Below are 7,050 nucleotides of genomic sequence, written 5' to 3'. Positions count from 1 at the left end.
TTCTTTCCTATATTCTTATTTTCTTACACATATTTCATAGTAACTGAATATTTATAATAGCTGTTATTATGGTGTTTCTGTTGAGTTAGCTATCAGAAAGACTTCAAGCAAAATTGATCCAAAAATAGGACAAGTAGAGTCTCTATTCACTGACCCAGCCTGGAATGAATTACCACATGATTTGACTTAACACATATCATTGGTATCATATTGGCAGATATCTTCTATCAGGCAACACATGTAGAAGCATGATCTGCTAATTTTGCACAGCTAACAGATGTTATTCCACACTGATATTTCAATTAGCAATAATCACACCTCAGGTAAACCTCATTGGCTACAATACTGACACTGTGCCAAGCTCTGTATCTTGCTCCTGCCTATCAAGTTCCACCTGTCATATTCACTCAGGCATTCCCTATTTAATTTAACTCTAAAAATAGCTAGAAACCTTTCTGGACAGTGAGATTGAATCTGGCATGGTTCTTCATTTCCTTGCTTCATCACCTAGTAATTTTTTAATAAGTCTCTCTCTCTATGTATATATAATGTATATAATGTATACATAGAAAAAATATATATAATATACTTATATGATATATATTATATATGCATTTTTTAAAAGATTTATTCATTTTATCACAGCCAGATATACAGAGAGGAGGAGAGACAGAGAGGAAGATCTTCCCTCCGATGATTCACTCCCCAAGTGAGCCACAAGGGGCCGATGCGCGCCGATCCCATGCCGGGAACCTGGAACCTCTTCCGGGTCTCCCACGCGGGTGCAGTGTCCCAATGCATTGGGCCGTCCTCAACTGCTTTCCCAAGCCACAAGCAGGGAGCTGGATGGGAAGTGGAGCTGCCGGGATTAGAACCGGCGCCCATATGGGATCCCAGGGCTTTCAAGGAGAGGACTTTAGCGGCTAGGCCACGCCGCCGGGCCGTATATATGCATTTTTAATCTAACTCCTGGCACTTGTTTTCTCTGGGAGCATGTATACAAGAACAGGTATTTTTAAATATTTTTTAGTCAATAATATTTTCATATTGACTCCTTTCACTTAAAACTACGTATCTAAATTTACTCCTTGCTGTTCTGTCACTTGATAACTTTTTTCATTTTAGTAACTAGCATTCACCAATATAGATATATTACATTTTTTGCTCGTTGATGTGCATTGCTGAAGGATGCCTGGAGGTTGCTGAAGTTTTGGAGCAGATGTGAGGGAATCTTCTGTATCTATCCATGTTGAGGCCTTTGTGTGATTCTGAGCCTTAGTCTCAGTTGGGTAAGCATCAAGGGGTGGGATTGCTCATGTTTATGGTTACAGTGTGTTCACTTTTCTCCGAATCTAAAAACTCCTCATCGGGATCTGTATTATTTTGCTCTCTTGTCAGCAGTGTAAAAGGTATAATACTATTATCATGTGCTTGTTAACACTTAGTCCCACGCTATAGATTTCTGCCTGTATAATATGGATTTAGAAGCATTTTGTTTGAAAATGAAGTACTATAATAATACAAAGCATTGCACATTTTTAAAATTTCTCTGTCATCTGCATATCATCTTTACTGAAGTATCCGCATTTTGTCTATATTTTATTTCCTTGTTTATGTTCTTATGGTTGAGTTTTAAGTGTTAAATTGTATTTTGGATGGGCTTTAATGGTTACATTTATGCAAATATTTTCTTTAAGTCTCTATCTAATCATACTGTCTTTAACCGAGCCAAAGATTTTCATTTTATTGAGGCTGAAGTTATTAATTTGTGCCTTTGTGAATCATGCCTTTAGAGGTATATCTAAGCACTCCTTGCTGTTCTCAATGCAACATGAATCGTTTCCTATGCTATCTCAGTAATGTAACAAGTGTGCATTTTTATTTAGGTTTTGAATCACAGAAATAATTTTGGAGAAAGCTGCAAGGATTATGTTTGCAACTGAATTCTTTCTTTTTTTTAAGTTTTTATGTGTATGATCAGCTAAAACAGCACCATTTGATAAAAAAGATCATTTCTCTTTGACCTTTGAGCCTTTGTCAGGACTGACTGACTGCATTTGTGCAGATCCTCTTCTGGCTTCCCCAGCCATTTTCATCAATCAGATTGCTTATTCTTTTAAAACGCCAAACTGTATCAGATAACATTTTGGTAATTCGTGAAAGTAGATGCTGTCAGCCCTTCTACTTTACCTCTGTTCCCTATTTTGCTGTATATTCTAGGGCCTTGCATATATCCTTACATTTGTTTATAAACATCTGTGAAATAGCTCGCCCTTCGAGATTTTGCCCTTCGAGTAAAAGGAGATCTGTTATTCTTCGTCTGTACCACAAACACTCCTCTTATCCTCCATTCATTCCTCCAGTTCTGAAACCAAATATCAACACACACTGAGGCAGTGGTTTCACAAGACAAAGATTAGGACATCTGAAACACCTTTCTTGATAGGAAAAAAATGATGTTGCAATTCTTTGTCTATTCGCATAACTTGCTTCAATTAATAGAGAAATTGTTTTGTGGGAGTGATTGACATTGTAAGAATAACTAACATAATAAAATAAAATGTAAAAATGTGCAAGAAGGATTCCAAGTTGGCCGAGGCTATGATTTTGCTTCTGTTAGAGGCCAGGAAGATGGTGGTCTTGTCATGCAGTGGTGCAGGGGTATGGTAAAATGCTCCTGTTTTGGCGAGGAAAGCCACAAGTCACCACAGCATCCCTTAAAAGCACTTGTTCCTGCTGTTGTCAGAGGGAGACAGAACAAAAGGTTGGGTAGTTTTCAATTAGAGAAGATTTTATGTAATCCAACTGGTTTGGATACGTAGAGGACATAAGACAAGATACAAAGATACAAAGATAAAGGCTGGTGCCATGGCAGACAGCATGAAAATAGGGCTCCACTCTAAAAGCAAGGCAACTGAACCTCACCAACAACTTTAACTTGGAAGCAGATGTTCCTGTGGAGCCTCCAAAGGCCAGTACAAAGCACAGTGCTAGGCACAGGTGGTTTGGGTTTTGGGAGATGTAAAACTGAGGGTCCTGGGGAACCATATCACAAACTCCTGAGCAACAGTGCTGGGAGATGACAACTAATGCTTCAAAAGCCACCCAAGGTGTGGTAATTTGTTACTGCAATAGGAAACAAATAGAGTAAACACACAACATAGAGTGACTAATACAAGGAGGAAGAGTAACTCACATCACAGCCCCTGTGTGGAATATTAGAGAGTTTCAAAAATTTATGGGGGCCCGGCGCGATAGCATAATAGGTAAGGTCCTTGCCTCGAACGTGCCGGGATCCCATATGGGCACCGGTTCTAATCCCATCCAGCCCCACTTCCCACCCAGCTCCCTGCTTGTGGCCTGGGAGGGCAATTGAGGACGGCCCAAGGCCTTGGGACCCTGTACCCACATTGGAGACCTGGAAAGAAGTTCCTGTCTCCTGGCTTCAGATCACCACAGCACCGGCTGTTGCTGCCACTTGAGGAGTGAATCATTGGATGGAAGATCTTCCTCTCTGTCTCTTCTCTGTATATCCGCCTTTCCAATAAAATAATAAATCTTTTTTTTAAATATTTGTTAAAAAAAGTTTATGGGGAAATAGATATAAAATATAACTGAAAAAATTGAAACCCATGCTTAGATATTCTTCATGATACTCATTTTCTACTAAATTTTTACTGACCCTTTGAATCAGCTTAAAAAAAGAAAAATATAATTTTTAATACTTGCTGTATCCTAGGTAAAAACTGAATATCCAATCATTGAATTTACATGTAAATACCCAGCATCTATATGTTCTAGGTAGTACACCAGGCACAGTGATGTTATAGTGAGTAAATTATCCTTCTTTATGTATATCATCATCTAGCTGATGAGTTAAGCATTGGCATGATCACACATGAAACTTTATGCTTGCACATTAAGAAGAGGGCAAGAGGGAACAAACACAGCTTTTAAAGGAGTGCATCTTTGGATAAATATATTTATCTTACTAAATTCGCACAATGCTCTAAGAAAGCCTCACTTTTTTTCCTTCTTTCATCAAGAGGCAAAATGAGGAGAGGCCGAGTGATTAGTCCAAATGACAAGGCAGTTGGCATTTAGAGCGGTTGAACCTCCTTTTTCCCTTCTCAATTTCTCCCACGTTCATCTTCAACTGCTGCAGAAATGAAGTAACCAAGAAATGAGAAACTCCCCGGTGTCTGAGAAATGATGGTGGAGATGTGAAGGAAGAGGAAATCCCAGGTGAAACAGAAGGTGAGGGCAGTGACAGCGGCAAAACTGGACGGAAAGACAGCTAGCATGGTTAGTTGCTGCTGGCGTTTGTGTTAGTCCTCTTGCTGTCACCAAATAACCATCAATGCTTTAGTGGCTTATGAAGTCATTCCTTTTATTAATTCTGGAGTCAGAAGTTAGGAGAGCCACAGCTAAGTTCTTCTTTCAGAGCCCCAACGCTGAAATCAAGAGAACCTCCCAGCGCATGTCTGCCTTGAAGTTCCATAAAAGGAAGAGCTGCTTCATGCGTTTCCAGGTTGCTTGTGGAACCCAAATCTTGTTAGGACAGGTGTAAGATCCTTCTTCTGTGACTTCTGCCCATTTTTATATTCACACACCCTTGTCACCCAGTGGCCTTAGGGCTCAGCAAGCCATGGCAGAATCTGTCTCAATGTGGCATTCCTTATATACTTGAAAATTTCCTTGCTTCTCCTCTTACCAACTAGATTATTATGGAAAGTTTGGGCACATTTGAATAATCTGCCTTTCTTTTTTCTCATATAATGCAACATTTAATCACTAATAAACTCATTATATTCCCAAATCTTGTCCACTTTCAAATAAAAGGGGAGGAGCTTATTTAATTCATTTTTAGGATTGCAGAAAATAATTAGCATTCAAACAGACTTTGGGAAGATATTCAAGACACTGCAGGAGGATTTAGAAACATTCTAACTGGTTGAACACAGTTTTAAAATATAAATGAATTTTGGCTTTTAGGATGAACAATGTTAAATAAAATGTTTTAAAGCATTTATTTATGTATTTATTATTTATTTATTTAAAGTACAGTGACAGATACCTAGTCTTCTATCCACTTACTTATTCCTAAAATGACCTTAGTGACCAGAGCTGAGTCAGGTGGATTTTAGTAATATTGAAGTCCATCAATGTCTCCTACATGGGTGGAAGGGTCCAAATGCTGAGTCACCTTCCATTGCATGCCTGCATCCCAAGGTACATTAGTGAGGACTGAATTAAAAGAGCATCAGTCAAGACTAAAATCAGCAGTCACATGAGGTGGTGGTGCCCATAGGCAGTAGTTTTAGATTTTATGACATAGCCCTGGCTCCATAAATTCATTATCAAATGAATTATTCTTTCTTACAAATATTTAAACTATCTACATCATTCAAACAATCTTCTAAGTATTCACAAGGCACTTTAGTGAAGATAATAAGAGCTCAATTGATACTCAGTTGCTTTACAAATTACTCTGAATTCTTAATATTTTTTATTTGATCTTTTTCTGCCTGTTTCTGAAACATTGATTCCTTGACTGGTTTATCTTGATTATTCAAGGGAACATTAAGTAATACTGGGACACAATGTTGACCTTATAGAATTTTAATTTTATATGCAGTCTTACTATGTCATCCTCATGACACAACCTCAAGCGAAAAATCTTGTAGCAAACAATCTCAACAAAAATGTACTTATCCTATCTCCATGAGGAAAGTTTGGCCTATTTTCTGGCAATGCTATTTCTGAGATAGGAAATAGAAAGCGGGCCTATCACAAAAATCAGCAAGATTTGGCTTTGAAATGAAAGGATAAACTGAATAATTATAAGGACAGCATTTATTCAGATTGCAAGTCGGGCTATAAAATGATGAATAAAAATAAAAATGGAGTGAGTCAACAAAAGCATTGGAGGCATGTAAAATATATGTATTCAGAAACTGTCAGGAAAATATTTGCAACGTTAACACAACATTAACGTTCAATACAAATCAGACTGTACTAGGTAGCCCTGAGGAGTATTAATTCACTTAGTCTCCATGGTAACATTATGAGGTAGCTACTTTCTCTTTATAAGTTGTGGTACACAAGCACAAAGAGGTGAAGTTACTGATCCAAATGTCACTGGTATGACATAGGGCTTAGCTGAGCCCAATGATTGGACTCCAGAGTTTCCCCTTAAAGACTGATTTTAAATATTCATAAGAGGCACATAGAACTATCCATCATTTAAAATATATCACAGATCCGCAAACTAAATAATTAAGTACTAAAGTCTTGATGAAATCACTCAGGTATTCTGAAAGTTATACATTAAAAAAAATTTGGAGATTCCTATAGGATTATAATTCCATTTCTTACAACATGAGTGATGACTTTTGATATTTTTTGCTTGTTGTTTTTGCACTATTTGATTTTGCAAACATTTGTAGCCTTTAACCAATGTTTCATTGTAAAAACAGTATTTTTATATATCTATTGTTAATTGACTTCAGATATAACAGAATTTAGCCTATTTGTATTAGCCTGTGCTAAAACACATTCCGTCTGAGAACAGAGAAGAAAAAGACCTGCTCAAATGATTATATTGGTTCTCAGAACAAAGTAATTGTACTTCAGAAGAAAGCAGCTGCTCCAGCTGTGCTGTTCTGTCACTGTGCTCTTTGTGGATGACACTGTAATCATTTAGCACCGAGTGTCACTTATGCCCTGACATGAAAGCAGTGGCTGCTCACCTCCTGGACTCCAGGGACTGGCACATAAGCCGTGCTAATGAAGGTGCATGTGAGCTGCTGGCAGAGACTTCTTTCCAATTTGAGAGACAGACAGCTGCCTCAGGGGCACAGTCGTGCATATAAGTGGTATACGTGATTAATAGCAGCACCGGGGACATATTGATACCACAACTGATCCCATGAGGGAACTTGTACAGATAGTGCTAAGCATTATATGTGTGATACAAAATTGTTTATTATTGCATTCCTTGAGGAATCAGGAGTCATCTCTCTATGAAATTTATCTCACCACTAACCT

At 38.0% G+C, this 7,050-nt stretch overlaps 1 non-coding gene across 1 annotated transcript; it reads right to left on the bottom strand.

Annotated features, from left to right (window-relative positions):
* Nucleotides 1-225: 225 nt before the first annotated feature.
* On the bottom strand, nucleotides 226-363 carry LOC118757517 (U4 spliceosomal RNA). Its single transcript, XR_009246116.1, has one exon. It is a non-coding gene; the product is annotated as a U4 spliceosomal RNA (small nuclear RNA).
* Nucleotides 364-7,050: the final 6,687 nt, after the last annotated feature.

This window comes from Ochotona princeps, chromosome 9, assembly GCF_030435755.1.
Source record: "Ochotona princeps isolate mOchPri1 chromosome 9, mOchPri1.hap1, whole genome shotgun sequence".
In the NCBI taxonomy this organism is placed as follows: Eukaryota; Metazoa; Chordata; class Mammalia; order Lagomorpha; family Ochotonidae; genus Ochotona; species Ochotona princeps.
The sequence above is the reverse complement of the archived record's forward strand: the minus strand, read 5'-3'. Positions and strand labels throughout refer to the sequence as shown.